Source organism: Bubalus bubalis, chromosome 18 (assembly GCF_019923935.1).
Source record: "Bubalus bubalis isolate 160015118507 breed Murrah chromosome 18, NDDB_SH_1, whole genome shotgun sequence".
Taxonomy (NCBI): domain Eukaryota; kingdom Metazoa; phylum Chordata; class Mammalia; order Artiodactyla; family Bovidae; genus Bubalus; species Bubalus bubalis.
Genome location: NC_059174.1, coordinates 23,276,998 through 23,301,632, shown reverse-complemented (window position 1 = coordinate 23,301,632; position 24,635 = coordinate 23,276,998). Strand labels below are relative to the sequence as shown.

At 43.2% G+C, this 24,635-nt stretch overlaps 1 long non-coding RNA gene across 3 annotated transcripts in view; it reads right to left on the bottom strand.

The window, feature by feature from the left end:
• LOC112580234 overlaps window positions 1–24,255 on the bottom strand; it is a 45,320-nt gene extending 21,065 nt beyond the window's left edge. For 2 of the 3 annotated variants that reach the window (XR_006546241.2, XR_006546243.2), the window contains exons 1-3: window positions 24,051–24,255; window positions 23,520–23,627; window positions 2,095–2,192 (exon numbers count right to left, since the gene is read on the bottom strand). This is a non-coding gene — a long non-coding RNA (uncharacterized LOC112580234). Of the gene's footprint in view, window positions 1–957; window positions 1,910–2,094; window positions 2,193–23,519; window positions 23,628–24,050 lie in introns of those variants that run through there. The other variant, XR_006546242.1, reaches the window with a different exon arrangement.
• Between the last annotated feature and the right edge of the window lie 380 nt (window positions 24,256–24,635).

Sequence of the window (24,635 nt, the reverse complement as noted above, 5' to 3'; positions counted from 1 at the left end):
CATGGCTTCAGTAGTTGCGGCTCTTGGACTCTAGAGCATGGCTTCAGTAGTTGTGGTACTCGGGTTTAGTTGCTCTGAGGCATGTGGGATCTTCCCAGACTAGGGGTAGAACCAGTGTCCCCTGCATTGGCAGGCGGACTCATAACCACTGGACCATCAGGGAAGCCCTCAGGGCTTAATTTAGATGGTGCCCATTGCTCTTATCTGTTCAATGGTTCCTCCTACCCTTTAGATATGGTGAGTAGTGACTGGGTGTCAGCTCCTGGGTTAGGTAACAGATACCGTGTGGTCTGTTCTCTTAGACACTCACAGCTGCACACAGGGAGGAAGACCCAGGGTAAGCGCTGTCGCCCTCAGGCCCAAGGTGCATGGGGAGACCACCCATGCACCTACTGGAAGTAGCTACACCTTTTGCTTTAAAATCCTTGGAACTTTGATTCCGTACTTTCCCCAAGTCCTTTAAATTGCTGTTCCATCCTTGACCAGCACAGAAGCTTTTTTTGGAGGAAGGGAAGGCAAGTCGTATTCTTATTTGCAAGATGGGAAAGCAGAGGCAGGGAGTAAGACATGCAGTCAAGGTCAATGTCAGACCTGAGGTGGGGACTTTGAGGTCAGGATTTCTAGAGTCCAAGGACACCAACCCCTCATTCCTATGCAAAGAAACTAGTCTGAGTGATAAGAGCAGACTCTGCATGATTTTAATACCTCTAGACCACATTTTTGCCCCTTGACTTACATCCCTGGATATGTTCCAGTGTCTCGTGGTCTATAGTCTATGGGAACTTGAATAGAATTTGTATCCTACTGTTGTGTGAAAACAGTATAACTCTTAATTATGTTGAATTGGTTCATGGTGCTTTTCAGGTCTACTATATCCTACTTTTCTATATATTCATTCTATTAATTTTTGAGGGTTTGATATTGAAACTTTGACAAAAAAATCTTAATTTATCTACTTAAAAATAATTGTAATATATAGTGGAACTATATGCAACTTTGTTCTATATTTTCCAAGCCTCTTGTAAATGTGTTTTCATACTTTCATAAATTAAAAAAAAAAGAAAGAAAGAAACCAGCCTGGCACAGACCAATGGCTTCCTCCAGGTCACACGGTGAATCAGTATAAAAATTAAGACTGAATCTGATTCTCTGGGCCTGCAAGATTCCAGGGTGTGTCTGGCTAAGCCACACAGCCTTTTTAAAAAACCAGGTTCATGTTGATTGGTTTTGCTTCAAATCAAAACCAATTAGATACAAGAGTCAGAAACATTAGGCAGACGACTGCCTTCTCAAGACACTTCAAGACCCTGCTCACCCTGACATGTGTGGATGAAACAGACCTGATTCTGGCCCGCATGCTGAGCAGGCGTCCTAACAGCCTGGCACGCCGGTTGCACAGAATCAATGTTGTCAGTGTTAGCGCAAGCGTCTCTTAACGCCAGAAGCCGAGGAGGCAGGTGGATAAATTTGCAGTGGCGGGGGGAAGGAAAGCAAGCCTACCAGGTATCTGTTACTCAGAGAGAGATGAAAGAGAAATCAGCAGGCCTTTTTCAAAGCTGAAAAACAGCCTGCATCACGCGGATGGCCAGCCAGCTGGGCGACAGGAATTTCTTCCACTGTGGTTGACCAACTGGACCAGGGAAACTTCTCTGGGCTGCTTGTGTTAATAGGTTGTTAATGATTGATGCAGGGGCCTTTTATGTCACCCAGTGAAAGGCAGAAACAAGGGGCCTGACTTTGGCGCTGATGACTAGACCAGCACTTGTTCTGTGCAAAGGCAGAATTTTAAAACATTTATGTTGGCTGAGCTTGAACCGGGCTACACAACAGCTCGTTGGAGGAATGAAACGATCTTGTCTGGTGTTCGCCTTCCTTTGTTCTTTCAGTCAGACATTAAAAATACAGCAGGCTAAAAGGAGAAAATAAATTTCAAAGATCCTGCTAGATGTCAGGCACAAAGAGGAGGCGAGATGTGGGGCGAGTTTGCTAAACAGATAAAGCAGTGAGTAGGGATGTGGAGTAGATTCTTTGGATACAGAGACTTAACTCTGTCCTGGCTCCTTATAGCCCCCTTGGGGTATTTCTTAAGCATACCCCAGTGGGATCCAGTGGGCTTGCCTGATGGCTCAGCGGTCAAGAATCCATCTGCGATGCAGGGGACTTGGGTTCAATCCCTGGGTCAAGAAGATCCCCTGGAGAAGGAAATGACAACCCATTATATTCTTGCCTGGGAAATCCCATGGACAGAGAAGCTTGGTGGACCTGACCCAGGAAATCGGGTTGCAAAAAGTTGGACACAACTTAGCAACTTAACAACAGCAACAAGTGCCCCTGCCACCCTGTTTCCTGGGTTAGGTTCTTTTTTACAGAGCATTCTAGTGTGCTCTAGTGAAATAGCTATTTTCTGTGTTCTTGGCTCTGAGCATGGTGTGGCTTGGATACTCAAAAACAATAAACTTACTTATTGATATATAGTATAAATACAGAAAAGTTTTCTGGAAATCACAAATGTGTATCTTTCCATATATATGTGTTCACTAGTTGAATACACCCATGTAACCCCCACTTGCATCAATAAACAGAACATTAGTTTGGACACATTGTCTCCAAAGAACCAAAATGATTTTTTTGGAACTCTCTTCCCATTGCAGATCAGATTTTCATATATTTGATAAATACCTAGGGTGATCGTATAATTTATCTTCCCAACTGGGAAAACTTTGGGAATGAAAACGTACCATGGGCATAAACTGGAATTGTCCTGGCTATTGTAAATAGTGCTGCAATGAACATTGGGGTACACGTGTCTTTTCAGCAAGGAGGCTCAAGAGTGAGGGGATATCTGTATAATTATGACTGATTCACCTTGTTGGATGGCAGAGACCAAGACAACATTATAAGGCAATTTTCCTCCAAATAAAAAACAAGCAACAATAAAATGGAATTGTCCCAGGAAGTGAGAAATGTGCGTTCACTGTATCTCTCACCATGGCACACGCTAATCGAGCACTGTGTTCTTGAGTCTCTACTTGGTACTGCAGTGCTCCATCCTCTTTCTGCCCTTCTTTTCCTGCTCTGTGATCCAGGAAGTAGACTCTTGTGTACTGCATCTCTGCGTCTCATTGCCCTTTGGCTTCAGCCAGTGGGAAGGCCAGCAGGAAATCATAAGTTGGGAAGAGAGAGAAAGAGTATTTTTTCCGTCCCTTTACTGGCGCTGCATCTCTGGCTATGTCTTCCCCCCTCCATGGTTACAGCTCCTGCCGGGGTGGCCCTCGTCCAAGCCCCAGATGCTCTGGCCTCTAGTGGCACAGTTTCCTCCTCTTGTCTTTCAGCTCTAAGAGATGGAACAGTTTTTCTCTGCTGCTAGTCTTTAGGTGTATCAGTATCCCACCATGGCCCCCACACCTGCCCACAGCTATGAGTAATTCCTTCATCGCGGCTTTCTTGTTGGAACCTTCCCAAGTGAATTCTGTTTCTTACCAGGATTCTGACTTATACAACTGCTTGCTATGAGCCACCACTAATCCACATCAGTTTAGGATGCCTTTACAATAGTCCAGAAAGTAGTGACCATTGTTGTCCCCATTTCTTAGATAAGGAAACTGAGAACGGAGATTTAAAATCATTTACCGAGACATACAGGTAGAAAGTTGTGGAACTGAGTCTTACAGGAGTGGCTGGAATCTAGAGATAATGGTATGGGTTTTGCTCAGAATGGCCTTCAAATTGATGACTTTGAGGCCTCTGATCACATCCTGTAATGACCAGGTAGCTCCCAGCAGTTCAGTGCAAAGCCCAAAATTCAGAGAAGAGACTCAGATAAGAAAAAGACTCAGACTGGTTTTCATTAGACAGATAAAGCATCGACTATCTACACTGTTGTCTTTTTAAGCTATTGCTTTAATATTGTAAAGCAGTAAGGTCACCTGAACTGCAGCATGGGCACCTCCTGGCAATTTGTTAAAAATGCAAAATTCCAGGCCCCACCCCAGACCTACTGGATTGGATAATCTGTAGTGGGGCCCAGCAACCTGTATTTTAAGAAACTCCGCCCACCCCCCAGCCCCCCGGGGGATTCTGATGCCCTGGCCTTTGAGGTCCTTAGCTTCCTGCCTGAAGCTTGGCACTGTCTGGCTATCAGAGTTACTTGGAATTTCCCAAATTCTTTCTTTGTCTGATGGGATTGAGAATAAATGAGAAGATGACATGAAAACCCCAGAACCCCTGTCTTCCTGCTTCCCCTGTGGACTTCATCTCTATTTGTGCAGCTGTTGAAATCGCTGAAGCAGTTGTTCATGAATATTTCAGGGCCTCTGACAAATCCCAAGTCTGATTACCAGAACATAGAGGGAGGAACCCCAGAAATGGCTGTTCTTACAGGCTGTTACAATAGAGCTAGTTATATATTCACTGAATCCTGGCAGGGCCCCCAAATCTGGAAGGAGGAGTCCTTGGTCAACACAGGGCCCATGTCTGATGAGGGGTAGAGGTTATGGCTGACCTTCTCTGAGAAGTTGCTAGAGTAAGAGTGATGGCGACATTCTCAACACTGTGATTTAAGTGGGGCTACATTACTTGGTGATAAGTAACAGAAACTGAATTAAAGGAGAAACAAAAGAAGTCTATTAGAAGATATATCAGTTAGGGTTCAGTCTAAGAAACAGAACCAGTAGAAGATATAATTAAGAGGTTTATTGCAAGGAATTGGCTGACTAGGCAAGTCCTAAACCTGTATGATAGGCTATCAGGAAGGCAGGCTGGAACTCTCAGGCATGGGCTAGAGATGCGGTCCACAGGCAGAATTTCTTCTCTTCTAGAAAGCCTCTATCCTGTTCTTCAAGTCATTTGTCTGATTGAATTAGTTATGCCCAGATTATCTAGAATAATCTCCCTATGGAAAGTCAACTGATTAGGGACCTTAATCACATCTACAAAATTCTTGCATTGTAGCACTGACATTGGTATTTGATTAAGTAACTGGAGACTATAGCCTGGCCACATGGACACATAAAACTGACCATCAGAGGAAAGCATGGAGTTGTTCTAAGAATAAAGGAAAAGCCACACTAAAAGAATCAAGGACTCTTCTAAAATCCAGGTAGCGCTTCTTCAGGGAACCATATTAAGGAGAATTGTTCCAAACAGTTTTGACCTCATATGATTTCTCTCCCAGTCATGATTCTTGGATTAATGTGATATCTTCAATTCAGTTTCTGCATTCACTCCATACATTTGCTCTCTCTCACAGGGAGGACACTGGGTACCAACGATATTGATGTACTGACTCATTTGCCCTTTCCTACAATATATACAAAATTGTTCAGATTTACCACACAGATACTCCTATGGATAAAAGATGCTTTAAATAAAGTTCAAGATTTCTTTATACTTTTTTTGTTCTTAGACTACATCCCACTATATGTTAACTGTTGGAATATTATGTTCAAAAGTTGCTACAAGTACTTTTGTGTGGGTGTGTGGTTATATTATCATTGTGATAGGTAGTTTAGTTAATTCATTTCTGTTTGATTTGTGTTAGGGTTTACTTTCCAGACACTTTCAAATTTAACTCTGTTCTTTTAAAATAGTCACAAGGTTCAGACGTCAGAACCTTATTTAAAAGGGTGTATTCACTAAATTCTCCTTTCCACCCCTTCCTTCTCTTTTGCCCTTTTCCAGCCCATCATGATAGGAAACCATTTTCATTCATTTCTGGTTTATCTTTTCTCAGTTTCTTTTTGCAAAAATACAATATATATAAAAATACTATGTTCAAATTTACTATTTGTAATATATATTTTAATATAATATGTTAAATATGTACAATATATAATATATATATAATTTAATATTATAATATTTTAATATGTAATACATATTCAAATACACTATTTTTGTAATATATATTACAAAATACTATATATATATTAATTTCCATTTTCTCATGTTTATTACACAAAAGTTATCATATTATATACATTAATTTTTTAAAAAATGTGGTAAAAAATACATACACAAAACTTACCATCTTAGCTATCTTAAGTGTATATAGTTCAGTACTTTCAATTATATTCACATTGATATGCAATGAAACTTTTTCATCTTACCAAACTAAAACTCTATATTCATTCATTTCCCTCTCCTTTCAGCCCTTCAGTTCAGTTCAGTCGGTCAGTCGTGTCCGACTCTTTGCGACCCCATGAATTGCAGCATGCCAGGCCTCCCTGTCCATCAACAACTCCTGGAGTTTACTCAAACTTATGTCCATCAAGTCGGTGATGCCATCCAGCCATCTCATCCTCTGTCATCCCCTTCTTCTCCTGCCCCCAGTCCCTCTCAGCATCAGAGTCTTTTCCAATGAGTCAACTCTTCACATGAGGTGGCCAAAGTACTGGAGTTTCAGCTTTAGCATCATTCCTTCCAAAGAAATCCCAGGGCTGATCTCCTTTAGAATGGACTGGTTGGATCTCCTTGCAGTCCAAGGGACTCTCAAGAGTCTTCTCTAACACCACAGTTCAAAAGCATCAATTCTTCAGGGCTCAGCTTTCTTCACAGTCCAACTCTCACATCCAAACATGACCACTGGAAAAACCATAGTCTTGACTAGACGGACCTTTGTTGGCAAAGTAATGTCTCTGCTTTTGAATATGTTATCTAGGTTGGTCATAACTTTTCTTCCAAGGAGTAAGCGTCTTTTAATTTCATGGCTGCAATCACCATCTGCAGTGATTTTGGAGCCCCAAAAAAGTCTGACACTGTTTCCACTGTTTCCCCATCTATTTCCCATGAAGTGAAGGGACTGGATGCCATGATCTTCGTTTTCTGAATGTTAAGCTTTAAGCCAACTTTTTCACTCTCCTCTTTCACTTTCATCAAGAGGCTTTTTAGTTCCTCTTCACTTTCTGCCATAAGGGTGGTGCCATCTGCATATCTGAGGTTATTGATATCTCTCCCAGCAATCTTGATTTCAGCTTGTGCTTCTTCCAGCCCAGCGTTTCTCATGATGTACTCTGCATATAAGTTAAATAAGCAGGGTGACAATATACAGCCTTAACGTACTCCTTTTCCTATTTGGAACCAGTCTGTTGTTCCATGTCCAGTTCTAACTGTTGCTTCCTGACCTGCATATAGGTTTCTCAAGAGGCAGGTCAGGTGGTCTGGTATTCCCATCTCTTTCAGAATTTTCCCCAGTTTATTGTGATCCACACAGTCAAAGGCTTTGGCATAGTCAATAAAGCAGAAATAGATGTTTTAGCCCTTGGCAACCGCCATATTAATCATTTCTATAAAACAGACTAGCAGTCCTATTGAGCCAAAGGAGGGGAGACCAGTGAAGGCGATTGGCTTTCAGCATCTCGGTTGTCACAGCAACAGGCAGAGTGGAAATACTATCATTATGGTGCAGATGAAGAAAAAGAGGCTTTGGGCACTAGTAGGGGAATGAGACCCAAAAAAAGGAAATAAATGAAAAAAAAAATGGCCAGTGGTCGTAAAACCCATGAGAAGAGATAAAATGGACTGAGAGGGGAATTGGGGGAGAATCTAAGGAGGTGACTGTTCAAAAGAAAGAGAAAGAACTAGCAAAGAGGAGAATGGAATGGGAGTGATCAGATGGGGTGGTGGGAACAGCATGTTCAAAGGCCCCGAGGCAGGAACATGTGGGCTATGCTAGAGAAAACCCAGCGAGAGAGTGTGGGTTTTACTCTAAGCAGCTCCCTCTGTTCATCTCATGCATATGCATGTGTGATGTTAACTCCACTTCAGCTGTTTTGTTCTTTGGAGTAGAACGTGGAGCCATTTCTTAATTGCTCTATATTTAGCTTTGTTTAAAAATCTATAATTTAAAAACCACCAAGGGCTGGGCTGGTAATTCAGCTTCCATGGTCCATTTACTCGTTGGCTTTTGCTTCTGAGCCAGCCCACCAAGGTGACAGCGTGTGCCAATCACGATGGAAGTATTTGTTAGCAGAACATCTGCTCCCTGAGAGCTGGTCCGGATCTAGTTGCCAAACCCCAGAACTAATCTCAGGACCCCTTAGTTTAGTTTCCTGAAAAGGAGGGCTGGAAAGGGACAGCAGAACAGCTGGGACCTAGTACAAGGGGTGGGAATCAGCATCACATGTCCAGGATCAATTCATGTCTGGGTTGTGTTACTTATTTTTTATTTTTTTGGCCTTGCCAGTGACATGTGGAATCTTAATTCCCTGTTGTTTAGTTGCTCAGTTGTGTCCGACTCTTTGTGACCCCGTGGATTGTAGCCCGCCAGGCTCCTCTCTCCATAGGATTGTCCAGGCAAGAATACTGGAAGGGGTAGCCGTTCCCTTCTTCAGGAGATCTTCCGGATCCAGGGGTCGAACCCAGATCTCCTGCATTGCAAGTGGATTCTTTTACTGTCTGAGCCACCAAGGAAGCCTCATAGTTTTATTGTCTACATTTATACAATGGCGAGTAAATAAGAGCCTATTTTAATGTGACTGAAGTTCTGAGCTCCACAAGAAAGATGTTAGCATTGAACAGGTGATACATAATGTATTAAAAAGCAATTATTTCTTTCTTTCCTTCTGATGGCTGGTAGCTTGCCTGTTTCCCCTTGAATGTATCTATTTCCTACACGATAGCTCTCAAAAAATAATAAAACACTGATTATGGAGGATGCTTTGTCTGGTTCTCAGGGGCTGCAAAGTGTGTAGAAAGGTTATGCTGGTCAACACTGTGCAAGGTGGGTGGGTATTTATTCACATAAGACTCTCCCAGAACAATCCAGAAAGAGAAGCTTCAAAGACACACTTGAAAGGTGATGGTAAGAGTGGAATGCATCAGCCAACCTGCGAGGGACACCATCACCCTGTCTCCCTAATTATGGGCCTGTTGCAAGTCTGAAGAGAGAGTTCTCTGTATAAAACACTCGTGAGTGTGAGCAAACTCAGGGAGATGCTGAAGGACAGGGAAGCCTGGTGTGCTGCAGTCCCTGGGGTCCCAAAGAGTTGGATGCAACTGAGTGACTAAACAATAAAACTCAGTGATGTTTGGCAAGTGATAATTACTTTGCAGCCTCACTTTTCTTATTTTTATGGAATTAACAATCCATGGTCTATTAACAGAGTTCTTAGAAGTGGGGACAATAAGATAAGAAATTGGAAACCACATTTTAAACTTGTCAAGTAAGTGTATTATTATAAATATTACATGTTTTGCATTTTCCTCCGTCACATTTTGCCCAGCAAACGTTCCTGTGAAAAGGAGGTCAGAGAAAGTATTTTCCCAATTTTTATAGATGGGAAAACAGGAACCTATGAAGGCATAAGGAAGAGGAAGCAGAAATAGAAAGTGATCCCTGAGAGGGTCTTTAACTTCCTGACTTCTGGCCTTTTTGTTAGATCACAGGTTTCTTTAAGAGCCCTCCTGTTCTTATTCTCAGGGAAATAACACTTTTAATAACTCAAACTTGGAAAGCTTTTAGTGAGTGTGTACTTTGCACCAGAAAGACATTTAAAGGTTCGGACTGGCTCAGGGAGCCTTCGTTAGTCAGTTTCAGCCTGAGAAAGGGAGCTGCAGTAAGAGGTTGGAGAGGAGCCAGGGACGGTCAATGGTCTGCTGCATCACTGACCAGCCAGGTGACGCTGGGCATGTTGGTTACCTGCTTTTTATCTCAGTTTCCTCATCTGTTAAAGAGCATCTCTGAAATCTTACTTATAAACTGCTCAGAGCAATGGCTCAACTACTACTGTTGTTCATTTGCACAAAAAAAATTTGGTAAATGTCTACAGGGTACTAGACATTATTTTAGGCACTGGGCATATGGCGGTCATCAGAACAAAGTCCCTGCCTTCACGGGGCTTCTAGTCACAATGGCAGGCAAAAAAAGAAAAAAAAATCAATGAATATAAGATTTTTAAGTCATTAGTTCGCTTCTCTTACTGTCATTTTTATAGATTATTACATTTTTCATTTGATTTTATTGGCAGAGAATGTGAACATTTACTCGGTCATTGATTCTAGACTTCTAAAGACTCATCCTGATTTTATATCAGTGTTTCATTGCTGATTACTCACTGGAAAATAGCCACCCAAGAGACAATTCTACTGTAGCCTGGAACTATTATAAAACCAGTTTAGGTCTGTGATACTAAATGGTATAAGCTCAGGGTTTGCTTAAATTAGGGCTTACTAACTTAAATTACTGCTGAGGTCAGGTGAGTCACATACAAAGGGGCAGCTGGCAGGAATTGAGACCGAGAGACTGCTGCCGTGAGGAGGAGTGGACACAATGTAGCTGGATCTTCTGATTTTGAGATGGGGCAATTCAGAGATTTTTCTGTGAACTTTCCTTATTTTTATTTAGTGGCAACACACTCACCTTTAAGATGAAACCCTTGAGTTGGGCCAAGTGTGGATTAAACAAAATCCTGGAGGTCAAGTTCAGCCCGAGAACTACCAGTTTGCAAAGATCTTTGATTTACATCATTGTGTATGATTTTCAACTTTGTCCTAAACCACCTGGCCTTTTGAAGACACTGCAATTTCCTTCCTTTTGTCAGCCTCTTTCCCCAGGGTTATCTGTGGCAGCCATCCCCATAAATAGATTTTCTGTGCCAGACCATTGCACCACCAGAGAGCCTGGTGAGCTTGGGTAGTGGAATCCTCTCCATGGCAGCCTGGTTTTTAGCAGGTCTTAGAGTCCATCTGTGGAGAAGGTGATGGCACCCCACTCCAGTACTCTTGCCTGGAAAATCCCATGGATGGAGGAGCCTGGTGGGCTGCAGTCCATGGGGTCGCGGAGAGTCGGACACGACTGAGTGACTTCACTTTCACTTTTCACTTTCATGCATTGGAGAAGGAAATGGTAACCCACTCCAGTGTTCTTGCCTGGAGAATCCCAGGGACGGGGGAGCCTGGTGGGCTGCCGTCTATGGGGTTGCACAGAGTCAGACACGACTGAAGCGACTTAGCAGCAGCAGCAGCAGTAGAGTCCATCTGGGGCTTCCCAGGTGGCACTAGTGGTAAAGAACTCGCCTGCCAATGCAGGAGACATAAGAGCGGCAGGTTCGATCCCTGGGTCGGAAAGATACTCCAGGGGAGGGCTTGGCAACTCACTCCAGTATTCTTGCCTGGAGAAGCCCATGGACAGAGGAGCCTGGTGGGCTACAGTCCATGGGGTTGCAAAGAGTCGGACACGACAGAGGTGACTTAGCGCAGCACGGAGTCCATCTGAGTGTTGGGGAAAGAACCTAGTCCTGCTTTCCCAACTTTAATAATCACTGACTCTGTACTTTCCATCTTTCTGGTGATGTTTGTTTTCTTTGCATATTAATATTTCCCACAGAAGAATGCTTAGATCCAAGAGGGAGCAAGCATGGGGCATGTATACAGACACATTCATGGTCCTTCTGGCCTAATACAGATGAAACCAAACCCCTGGGGCCTCCTCTGCTTACCCCAGACATCCAGGAGACTTTAGCTCTTTGTTTTCCAAAGATTACAGGATTAAAGTTACTGGTCACCCAGTCCCAGAATATAATCAGCCGCATAGCTGAGCTGGATTTAATTCTGTGCCAATGGTGAGTGACTGGCAGAGAATTTGGGGACAGGCCTCTATAGGAGTGTAAGTGAGTCTTTATTCCTGTGGTCTCAGAGCCGGGAAAGGTAACTTTGAATCATAACAAGCTTTTCAAGGCTTTGGACTCTGGCCTTGGTTAAATGGAATTTGGAGGTGATGAGTTGGAATTTTGACGTGTGTTTTGAAGCAGCCATTTCAGCAAACCCACAAAACACCCTCCACTTCTATGGGAGCGGTTCTGAAAGTTTGAGTGTGGATCAAAATTACCTGGAGGGCTTGGAAACACAGGTTTCTGGCCCCTCTTCCAGTTTTTGATTCAAAAGGTCTAGGATAGAACCCAAGAAACTTGGATTTCTGGCCAATATCAAGGTGATGCTAAGGGTGCTGGTGCAGAGATCACACTTGGAGAACCAGGACTCTAAGGAATCGGCAAACAGGTGTCTAAACAATCAGGAAATTCTTCCTTCCTCAAATTCCTGATGGTCTGTCTCCCTGTTTAGAGGCTGCCAGTACTAGTGGAAATCGAGTCGAAAAATCTGGGTTCCAGCTCTGACACTGTGTTATTAGTTCTGTAGCCTTGGGCAAGTCATTTACCTTCTCTGAATCTGTTTTCCCACTTGAAAACTGAAAATAGTAATTCCAGCCATGCTTTCTTCACAGGGGTGTGGGGAGATGCCAATGACCTTGGGGGTGCCTATGCTCAAGACCCTTCATGCAGGCGTGAGGGACTCTTACTGACAGTGTGGGACCTTTGGGATTATTAGTTTTACAGTCTGTCCTTGCTTTTCACTCTGGGGAGTCCTCAGTTGTAAGACTATTTTAAAGTGAAGGACCTTCCAAATTTAAAATGTTATTTTCATGAAGAATGAATCCTTTCTGAGAGAAAACACTGTAACTTCTTTTCTCTTCAAGAACGCCTTCCAACCTGAGATGGGTCCTCTTAGTGGAATGGGCGAAACCCTCAAAATACTGGCATCTTATGGATGTTCTAAACAGACAGTGTTCCTGTTCATGTTGGGGATTCGTTTTAAAGATTAGTAAGGAAGTGTTAGTCGTTCAGTTGTCTCTGATTCTGCAACCCCATGGACTGTAGCTGACAGGCTCCTCTGTCCATGGGATTCTCCAGGCAAGAATACTGGAATGGGTTGCCATTTCATTCTCCAAGGGATCTTCCCAACCCAGGGATTGAATCCGGGTCTCCTGTATTGCAGGCAGATTCTTTAATGTCTACGCCATCAGGGAAGCCCCAAAGCCATATCCGATGAGAATGGGATATGGGATATGCAGAAACCAATGCAATATTGTAAAGCAATTATCCTCCAATTAAAAAAAGGAAAAAGGATTGCTGACTTGAAAAATAATTTAGAATCAAGGAAGAGCTTAAACAGGCCAAGATAATAAGTGGATCAATCTTAATATGCTGAAGAGCAGCATGGGGTCTTTTCAAAATGGCTGGGTTGTGCCTTGCCCAGAACAATCTCAAGACTTTTTCCCCAGCCCAGTGGATAGGAACTCTCCCGCAATCCACTCTTGATTTCTCTCTTGATGATAAACAAATGTCTTTCACTTGGCCCAGCCCACATTCATACTGGGCAAAACAAGAATGTTTTCTCTTATATTGCCCAGGCTTTTTTTTTTTTTTTTTTTGCAGTATCAAACCTAAATCCTGTGCAGAGTTGGCAGTTAACTGGCCATCATGTGACAAGGGCTACAAAGGATAATAGTCCAGATGAAGAGGGCAACCTGGGGCTGAGAGATAAGATGAACATCCCACCTTCCCTGCTCATTAGCACGAAATCCCAGCATCTTCCAAAGAAAGACTAGAGAGAGCTTGTGATGCTGTTTTAAGCTTTCATCCAGTTTGTTCCTTAACTGGCCAATAGTGTGTGCCTATGGGCCATCCAAAAGAAATCTAGAGCCAAATGGATTATAGGTTTAATGTTACCCCTCAGCCCTCTGCTGTGAAGTGGGCAATTTCATTAAAGCAAAGAGAGAAAGAATGTGAGATGACCCCTGCTCTGTGCCCTGTTGCCTCACCAGTCCCACATCTATGTTAGCTGCTCCTTGAATCAAGGATTAGTGGGGTAGGGACTTCCCTGGTGGTCCAGTGGTTAGGCCTTCCAATGCAGTGGGTGCAGATTTGGTCCCTGGTTGGAGAGCTAAGATTCCATCTGCCTCGTGGCCAAAAAAAAAAAAAAAAAGCAAAAGCAATATTGTGACAAATTCAGTAAAGACATTAAAAATGGTCCACATTAAAAAAAAAAAAAAGATTAGTGGTGTGATATTCTGCATTCAAGTGAGCCCAAGCTCAACTTCCATCGAAGCTGAGGCAGAAAGGATGGAGTTGGAAAAATGAAATCATGGCATGTTCTAGTCAAAATAATGTTTAAGGACCATCAGGCCCAACTTCCTTATTTTACAGATGGGGAAACTGAGGTCCACAAGCAGGAAAGGACATGTCCAAGTCACCTGGGTTCTAGTAAAGGAATTACAGAACTAAAAGTCAAAGTTGGAATGGCTTTGCTGCTGCTGCTGCTTAGTCGCTTCAGTCGTGTCCGACTCTGTGTGACCCCAGAGATGGCAGCCCACCAGGCTCCCCCGTCCCTGGGATTCTCCAGGCAAGAACACTGGAGTGGGCTTTAAGGTCATCCAAATTCCCAGGTGGTGCTAGTGATAAGGAATCCACCTGTCAATGCCGGAGACATGAGAGACGTGGGTTTGATCCCTGTGTTGGGAAGATCCCTTGGAGGAGGGCATGGCAATCCACTCCAGTATTCTTGCCTGGAAAATCCCATGGACAAAGGAGCCTGGTGGACTAGAGTCCATAGGGTCTACAGAGTTGGACACGACTGAAGTGACTAAGCACAGCAAACACACAACCTATCTACCCCTTCAGTGAGTACCCATCAGGAGACAGAATTCCCCTCTGCTGCTGGAATACCTTCTGTGACAGAGAACTCACTGCTTTCAGGGCCAGCTCATTACTTTCTCCCATAGGTGGGAGCATTAGAAAATCAGTGTTTTCTTTCTGTATTCCTGTGGCTTCTTATTTTTATCCTTGGGGACATGAGATTAAATCCAAGTCTTTCCTTTAATTCCCATTCCTGAGGTCATCTGTCATGTTTTCTATAAATTTTTTTTTTTTTTTTTTTTGCCTACAACAAGCATCTCTTTATGCCTCCTGTGATTCACTGTGCAGGCTTCTCACCACCCACCCACTCTGCCCACATTTACCTGAATCCCTTTTGAATGTATGATGCCTCAAACTGAATGCAATCTTCCCGTGTCTAATTTGTTCTAAAGACTTAGTATCTATTAATTCATCCTAAGATCATATAGCCTGGAGGAGGGCATGCCACCCCACTCCAGTATGCTTGCCTAGAGAATCCCATGGACACAGAGGAGCCTGGCGGACAACAGTCCATGGGGTCGCACAGAGTGAGACACAACTGAAGTGACTTTGCATGCACACATGCAAGATCATATTAATTGCATTCAGAATAAACCATTCAGGGTTCCTTTGGTTGTAAATGATGAAAATTAAATTCTAACTAGCTGAAGTAAAAGTGGGAATTTAATAGAGATGAATGGCTCCAGGGGCTCAAGCAACATTTGTCTGAGGTAGGTATCTCTGTATTTTCTCAGCTTTGCAATTGTTGGCTCCATGGCTAGGAAAGATAAGTGCCTACCGTGCTCTCTTAGTCCATTTGGGCTGTTATAACAAAATGCCACAGGCCAGGCAGTTCATAAACAAGTTCTCACAGTTCTGAAGGCTCTAAGTCCTTCATCAGAGTGCCAGCATGCTTGGGGAGGGGATCTCTTCCAGGTCACAGACTTCCCATTGTGTCCTCATATGGTGGAAGGGGCTAGGGACCTCTCAGGAGCCTCTTTATAGAATGTTAATCCCATTCACGAGGGCTCCACCCTCATGGCTTAAACATCTCCCAAAGGCCCCACCTCCTAATACCACCATCTGTCGGGGTTTGGATTCCAGCATAGGAATTTTGGGAGAACACATTCAGACCACAGCATAGACCAGGTTTAAATGTTCAAAGGTCCTGGTCCATGGGAATAAAAGAGAGTGGGCCTCTGTATTAGTCTGCGAGAGCTGCCGTCACAACGTCCCACAAACGGAGTGGCTGAAACAACAGAAATTGTTTCCCAGTGCTGAAGACTAGAAGTCTGAGATCAAAATGTCGCCAGGGTTGGTTTTTCTTCCCAGAGCTGTGATAAGAATCTGCTCCATGCCTCTCCCCTAGCTTCTGCTGGTTTGCTGAAAGTATTTGGTGCTCTCTGGCTTTGTAAAAGCATCACCCCAACCTCTTCATCTGTACATGGCCCTCTCCTATGTGTGAGCCTGTGTCTGAATTTCCTCTTTTTATAAAGATGCTCATCACAGTGTATTAGGAGTCCCACAGATTCCAGTAAGACTTCATTGTAACTAATCACATCTGCAATGATCCTATGGCCCAATAACATCGGATTGTCAGGTATTTAGAGTTAGGACTTCACCATATTTTGGAGAAGGAACACAGTTCAAACCATAACAGCCTCTTTCACAATAATACTGCCAAGAACACCCAAGGCTGCATTTTGTGGGTTCTAGTGAGCCACACACCCATCCCTGAACTGATTAATCACAGGAATGCTGGGACAGAGACACGTCTTCTCCTGGAGCCCCTGGTGAAGTCAACACAACCCAAACCACAGGGACTGGGAGTAGGGGAGGGGAGGGTCTCGAGGAAAATGAAGGTGCCCATAGAAGAGGCAGTAATGGGTGTTGCACGAACAAAATCTAGACATTTACTACTCAAGGGCAACTGAGCAAATCAGAACTCCGGGTCCAGAACCTGGGCAACAGCTGAGGCTATAGCAATAGGCCACTCCAAGAATGCCCTTGACTCCCTTTAAAAAGAAATGGTGTGTGTGTTGTCATGAATCAATCCAGAAAGTTGGGCTGCCAAACATTTCCGTTCTTACGAGGCCTCACAGAAGCCGCTTCGGCTCTTGGTAATTTGGTGTTTCGCATTCATTTCTTTTCATATCAGAAGATTAAAACAATAGCTTCTGGTTATCATCCCACATATTATTGATTAAAATCCTTGCCCGAAGACCTTCCATCTCACTTTTCAGCGTGGCATGATTTACTTTTCTTTTTACTCCCTGTAACAGATGATTAATGCTGATCTCCGGAGTCCCGGTGAGATGAAGCTGGGTGTCAGGTACGATTTGTCAGCTTGGAAGTATAGATTATTTTATGTTTCTCGAACTTTGTGGCCAAGGGAACACAGCTCTTGATGGTTAAATCCATCCACACTTTCCCCCTGGGCTATGAAATGCCAGAAACATTAAATAGCCCACTTAATACATAACCTCATTCTGTATGCTTGACTATTTTGTTTTTAATTTTTCTTCCCTTTCCCGGCTGCTCACATGAAATGGGATCAAAGAAAAAAATTATCCTCACTGGATTTTGTTAAAATATTAATAGGTTAGGGTTGACTGGCTAAATTGAATATCTTTGCTGATCTCACTTGCATGTTTAACTTGTGCTTAGGAAAATATGTTTCCTAGGTGATAACCTTTTATGTACCAGCCTGACTTCATTGAAATGCATAGAGATAAAAATATGTCACGCTCAGCGGCTGTGCTATTCTTGTGTGGCACTGTGATTATTCAGATGGTAATTGACCCCCACCTGTAGACAGCTCCGATTCTGTAGTCAATCATTTCATTTGATGTTAAAATATGTGAAAGTACAATTATATAATTTACATTACAAATCATGCTGAATGCCAGGGGTCTCTGAACCGCTGACAAACGCAAAGAAATCGGGGTTGGGGGAGAGGCCTCTGGTCAATAAATGAAGTGAATTACACCAGGCGAAGGGTTCACTTTTCTTATTTGTGTCCATAACAAGAGCTTTTGTGCATGTGTCATTGAAAGAGTAGCTATGGCCTTCTCTCTGAAACCGTAAATGGCAACGTTTCAGATGCCTTTCTGAGGATGTCTCCCCTTTCTCTGGCAAAGAATCACTCCTCCCATTAGTTAGAGAAGTGAGGGCTTGTCCAGGCCAGAAGGGAAAGCAGAGAATCTAATAAAGGGAAGAGGGCGTCAGGTCTGGGAGGTTGCAGTGCCTACTTGAGGCCAAACCCAACACAGGTGTGAGTGGTAGATGTGAATTACGCTTGCCCATTTCCGAACTTCAGATCTCAACCATCAAACTTGAAGCGTACTAATATTATTGAGTCAAAGTTATTATTTATCTAATATTCAATATGTTCTTTGATATTGGGACAAGTGTTTTAGATACATTATCTAGACAACCCTCCCAACCCCATCATATGACTTGGGTCTGCAATCAGTCTCCCTTTCAGATGAAGAGTGGACACAGAGGGATTACCGGGCTTGCCCAGGGCCATTTAGATAGAAAGTCAAAAGTGAGTGATGGCAGAGCCTGGGCTGGTGACCACCCTCCTCTTCTGGATCGGGTATCAAATATTTATGGTGGCCATGCAGGACAGGAAAGGGGCATAGGACACAATTTCTGCCTCAGTGGAGCTTTTGGGAAAGAAGGTGGGTTGGGGTGGGAGTGGGCATCCTTGGTAAGGGTGGTCCAGATAGAGAACTCACCAGTGAGAAGGTTCCGATGGAGATGGACTAGGCACTGATGCACAGGGGAGGGCAGTCTCCAGTCCTGCTTCCGCTATCATAGGTCAGGGGAGGCGGCATGATTATGTCTTCGGTGAATGCGTAATATTTCCTGCATTGGAGCCATCCAAAGGCACACTCTTGCTCTTCCTTCTACCACGTTCCAAAGCAGCTGGGCTGAGGGGTCCCCGGGGCCTCTAGCTTCCAGAATGGGTGCATACTGGTCCGTTGCACAGGAGCGAAAAAGCTTCACTGCCCGCAAAGTGATTTTGGCCACCGAGAGCTGGGTTGGTTTCTGATGTGGACACCTGATCCTTGAAATGTGCTGGGAATCCTGCCCTATTGGCTACAAACAGCAGGTCTGCTGGCAGCGCCTCTCACAGGGGTGGGAGCCAGCCATATCTCCCAGCAGCCCTCGGGAAGAACACATCCCAGACGACATCACCTGGAGCAGATGCTGGTCATCAGACATCAGTCGCTTCCATGATGTTTATATTACACCCTCCTATCTCTTAGTCACTTAGCATAATCATTGAGAGCCTAGCCTGGAGATAGATGCCTGGGTTCCAATCCTGGCTCTGTCATCTGCTGGCTGGGAGCCCTGCATATGTTAACTTCTGTTTGCCTCCGTTTCCCTATCTATAAATGAAGTGAAAAATAGTACCCGCCTTATAGAGTTGTTCTGAGTTAAAATGCCAAGCACTTAGAACAATGCCTGATACACAGTAAGAGAATATGTGCGTTCATGCTAAGTCGCTTCAGCAGTGTCTGACTCTTTGCAACCCCATGGACTGTAGCCCGCCAGGCTTCTCTGTCCATGGCAAGAATACTGGAGTGGGTTGCCATGCCCGCCTCCAGGGAATCTTCCTGACCCAGGGATCGAACCCAAGTCTCCTGCATCCCCTGCACTGGCAGAAGTATTTTTTAACACTAGTGCCACCTGGGAACTCCAAAAGTTAAATAAAATGTCTTTTGTTCTTAAATAAGGATTATCTTTTTTGCCCGACTGTATATGTGAGCTAAATATATTTCTAATAAACTTAAAACATACACATAACTACAAAATATTATTTTAAAATCTGTTTATGGACTCCCAGTGGTCTGGGCACTGTACTTTGTGAATCCCCAAAGAGTCAAGTTCAAAACCCTGGGTCTGGCATTTTAAGTCCCACCCAGAATTGCCCCCCACTCACCTTTGTATCACTGTCTTCCCTAACAACTCAATATATACTTTGTGCTCTGTTGGTTTTTATACTTAAACAGCACAAAGTCATTTCATTATTTTATCAAGACACAATATAGCTTAATGGTTAAGCACTCAGCTCTGGTGTAAATGACAGATTTGAATTTCAGCTCTGGGCCATCTTTACTGAGTAATATCCATTACTCATCCTGTGCCCCAGCTTATACATCTGTAAAATAGGAATATAAATAGACTCTACCTCCTTAGAGAGATTCAGAGAATTAAATGAGTTAATTTAAGAAAGTACTTAGTACAGGGCGTGGCTAAAGTGAGTGCTCGTGAAATGTGAGCTAAGCTGGTTGTTGGTATTTTGGTCCCATTTTAATGTTACATAGGGGTCCTTAAGCCTGCACGATGAATGGCCCAAAGAATGAAGCATGGACTTCTTTACCCAGGCTCTGGGGCAAGTATTTGAGGAGTTTGAGGCCCTTTCTCCCCAACTGAAAACTGCTCAGCTGGGGGTGGGGGGAGCTGACCTGGGAATGAGCCCGCCATTCCTCCATTCAATCAGAAACCCCAGCAACAGAAATCACCCACTTGGTGAACGAGCCAGACATCCTGGCCAGGGAAAATTTCCCAGGCACTTTGTGGTGGCTCATTTTGAAAGTGAATTGAGACATTATTTTTAATTAAAGTGGCAATTTGCCCTCATGAGTTTTCCGTCCCTTGATGTGCAAATGGTGGCCTCTGTTTTGTCCCCTCCTTGCCTTCTCTTCCTCCTTTTAATTTCAAGCCCATCAGAAGGCCAGTTTACTAAATTAGTTTTAATGGAAATTTAGCCAACACAAATAATAATGAAATGTAAAATTATTCCTTAGCTAATGAACAGCCAGTGGCTTTGGGGTTAATCGTTTGCTTCTGGTGTCAGCTTATTTATATTGAAATAGAATTGTAATAGGATTCCAAGCTAAAACTGTTTCATCTTCTTGATCATCACTTACCTTAGGGTTTATTCTTTATCATTTGTCATTGTTTAGTAATCGGTCTCACTTTGGACCTACTTGTGAATTAATTAATTACCTAGTTGAACTTGGGTGATTTTTTTTCTTTAAAAGAAATCGTGTCTTATTTTATCTTAGCTATATGTTTTTATTCCAAAGCTCTCCATACACATGGAAACATCTTCTTCATTGATTTTTACATCAACTGATCATCTTGACCAGCCAGGAATCAAGGGGTTCTCCCTTTATCATCTATGGCTGATCCCCTCAGTGTCCTCCAGACAGAACTCGAAGCGGGCAGGCAGCAGAGACACCATCCATTTCTAGAGATTAATTTTCCTTCTCTAGGACTCAGTGATCCCATTTAAAAAGGTGAGGTTTGATCACTAGATCAATGCTTTTTAAACCTGTGGAGGTTATTCTAAAGTTACTGCTGCGGGATATTGATGCCCTGGGGATCAGGTACTCACTTGGAAGAGAACTATTCATTCAAATTCTCTCTTTTAAAGACAGATTTTTCTAAGTGAGTTTTTATTTGGAAAAACTGAGAGGGAGGTGAGGATTACACTGTCTAAATAAAAAAAAAAGTTTAGACTAGGGATCGGGTTTAGGGAAATCACTTAAGCTCTTGAAGTACAACTGAAGCATAGGCAACAAAAGAAAAAAATAGAAAAATTGGACCATCAAGCTTAAATATTTCTATGCATCAAGACCCCATCAACAGAATGAAGCAGCAGCATATGGAATAGGGCTGCAGATAATATATCTGATAAAGGATATTTTATTTGAGTAAAATTGCTTCACAATGTAGTGTTAGTTTCTGCTGTACAACGAAGCAAATCAGTCATATGTAAAGATGTATATCTCCCTCTAGGACCTCCCTCCCACCCACACCCTATCCCACCCAACTAGGTCATCAGAGAGCATTGGCTGAACTTCCTGTGCTTTATAGCAGGTTCCCACTAGTTATCTACACATTGTAGTGTGTGCGTATGTATATGTATATATATACCTATGCTGCTGCTAAGTTGCTTCAGTCATATCTGACTCTGTGTGACCCCAGAGATGGCAGCCCACCAGGCTCCCCCGTCCCTGGGATTCTCCAGGCAAGAACACTGGAGTGGGTTGCCATTTCCTTCTCCAATGCATGAAAGTGAAAAGTGAAAGTGAAGTCACTCAGTCGTGTCCGACTCTAGCGACCCTATGGGCTGCAGCCCACCAGGCTCCTCCGTCCATGGGATTTTCCAGGCAAGAGTACTGGAGTGGGGTGCCATTGCCTTCTCCGTATATATATGCTACTCTACCAATTTGTCCCACCCTCTCCTTCCCCATATAGCCATGTCCATTCTCTACCTGATAAGGGATTAATATCCAGAATATACAAAGAACTCTCACAACTCAACAACAAAAAATGAACATCGATTCAAAAATTTACAAAAAAACTTGAATAGATATTTCTCCAAAGCAGATATACAACTGGTCAAAGAAGCACATGCAAAGATCCTCACCATCCCTAATTGCTGGGGAAATATAAACCCAAACTACAGTGAGATGCCACTTCACACCTACCTACCTGGCTCTAAGGGTGACTATGAAGATTACATGACACAACACGTGGAAAGTGTTTAGCACAGTGAGACTTCAATAAATTATTAACATATCAATTAGTTCTCCTGACACATATCGAGCACCTGCTGTGTGCCAAGTAAGGCATGAGGTGCTTTATGAAATACAGACCATGATATAACAATGACTTTGCAAGAGGGTTGATAAAAAAGTTAAATGGTGCTAAAAACTTTAAATGTTTAAGTTGGTTTCTGATGACAGGTATTTGTATCAGGCTGTTCTTCATTTTTCCTCATTTAGAAAAAGCAAAATATTAAAAACAAAGCAAACAGAACAACCTTAGTTTTCAATCTTTAAGGCTGTCTTGTTTCTAAAATGCCTGGATGTGAAGTTAGCACCTGCCATTCTGGATGAGGCCAGCTCCCGTTATACCATCTGGAATTCACTAGAAGGTCAAATCAAGGTACTTTACCCAGGCCCTTCCTGCAAAACAGAATTAGGTTAGACTATCCCAGCAGAATTCTGGACCAGCTCAGCAAAGCTGCCAAGTGTTATGAGTTGTAATGCCACAATCTGAAGGCATCTTTGGTTCTGGTTCACCCATTGCATCCTCTAGCTGGGCACTCTGAGACCAAGAAAGAGGAAGAGGCCCTGCATCACTCAGGCCTTCGGGCATGGAAGGGGGTGCGCATGGGACATTCAAATTGTCTGTTGGTCTGTCTTGTACTATCTGCTACTGAGCATATATTTCCCTGTGAGGCCTCTGCCTCCCCCATCACCTGACCTTCCACCCAAGCCTTGTTACAGCTTACTTTTCCTTAGTGCTGATCCTTATAACTGTTAAAAATGATTAAAGAAGACCATGTGGGTGATACAAACTTGAATACTCCACAAAGCGGGCATTTTCTGTTCCCAAGGGTCCTGAAAACTGCAGAATGGGGTGGGAGGCAAGGAGCTTTCACTTGGTAAAGAATAAGGAACAGTGAAGGGACAGAAAATGGATAAGGAACAAGTAAGTAGGTATAGAGCCCAGAGCTGGCATCTGGGGACTGGCTGACTGGACAGCCTGTGTTTCAGGAGAGTCATTTACAGGAACACGGAAGTTGTCTGAGTTTCGGTTTGCTGACCTTGCACCCTGGGCAGGAGAAGCTCAACACTGAGTCTAGGAAGTTATTTTAACACAACTCTTGCTCTTTCAGCATCACAGTGAAGGGTGAACTGTTTGCAGCACCATGGTAGATGGGTTGGAAGACTTTCTCAGACTGGGGATCTGTGATTTCTCAAGTGGCCCCATGCAGGGAGCCTCTGCCTTCTCCCACAATCCACTGCTTCAAACACGGCGGTCCCTGAGTCTGTCAACACCTGTGGAACTGCATGGTCTAAAGATGCTCAAGTGAGTTAACAAAACTTACCAGGTTCAGGATTCCCTGCTGTCCAAAAGTATGACATTTTCATGAAAACTTTCATAAGCTGAAATGGTGTCAAGTGAAGAAACAATACTCTGTGACACATCTTGCCAACAGATGCATAAAATCAATCGAGATAAAGTACAGATACTCACAGATGTAGTTCAAAGCCATGGTGGCCTGATGCTGTGATGCTGAGTGTGCTGCCTGAGAAGGAGCCTGGTGGAACCACTCTCACTGTTCAGGTGTCTCCATACTGGCTTCTGCAAAACAAACACTGTACATTAGTTTCCCGTTTTTGCCTTTTTTTTCCTAAAGTCAAAAACTCTCTTTGGATTTCTTTCAGTTAGTGAAACAGGTACTAACGTAGGTCTTTCCTAAAAGCGAGGAGGTGTTAAGCGAACTTTCGAATAGTGGGGGATACCAGTACTCAGGACCCCTGAGCCTGCTTTCATAAAGGGTGGAATCTCTGAGCTCTTCCTTTGGGGATTCCAATTCAGTGTATTCCAAATGGAAACGGGGAATCTGAATGTTTAATAGCATCCAGGTGATGTTAGGATTTATCCAGTTAAGTCATTATTTCCTGCCTTTCCTTCCTCCATGAGCTTGCAGATAAGAAAATCGAGTCTCAGAGATAAGAAATAATATTTTCAAGTGTGGAAAAAAGAGTTCTAGAGGCTACCTACCTTTTTAAAAATAATTCATCTTTGTCCTCAAAAGCCTGGAGGAGGAAGACCCTAAAAGGATAACCGTTCCTTTGTTGTTCACAACCTTGACCGTGGAGCAGCTCTTTCTCGTCTCACCTTCAGGATAATCATTGTCATCTTCCTTTGGCAATGACTTCAGAGTCACCCCACCCATGAGTCCTCTATAAAAACACCCCGTGTCAGTTCACAGAGAGCAGTCACAATGTGCCTGGGAACATCTCTCTCCTAAAATTATAAAAGAAAAACATCAGCCTCTAAATATATCAACCACAATGAGCCTTCTATTTTTGATCCATTGTTGTACAGCTTGAGATCCCCAGCTATTAGTGTGCTAAACTTGGCCGAAATTAGACCGGAGATATTAAAAGCAATTAATGTTCTTCCTTTTCATTTTATTTATTTATTTTTCAGTTTCACGAGGCAATTACTTAAGAGGCTTTCAGGAGAAATCCTGAGCATCATTTTCAATCAGCAGAATGAAAACATCGCCTTTTGTGATTTGGCAAATAAACGACAGGGAGAAATGACTCGCTTCTATGTCGCTGTGTACTATTCATTAAAGGC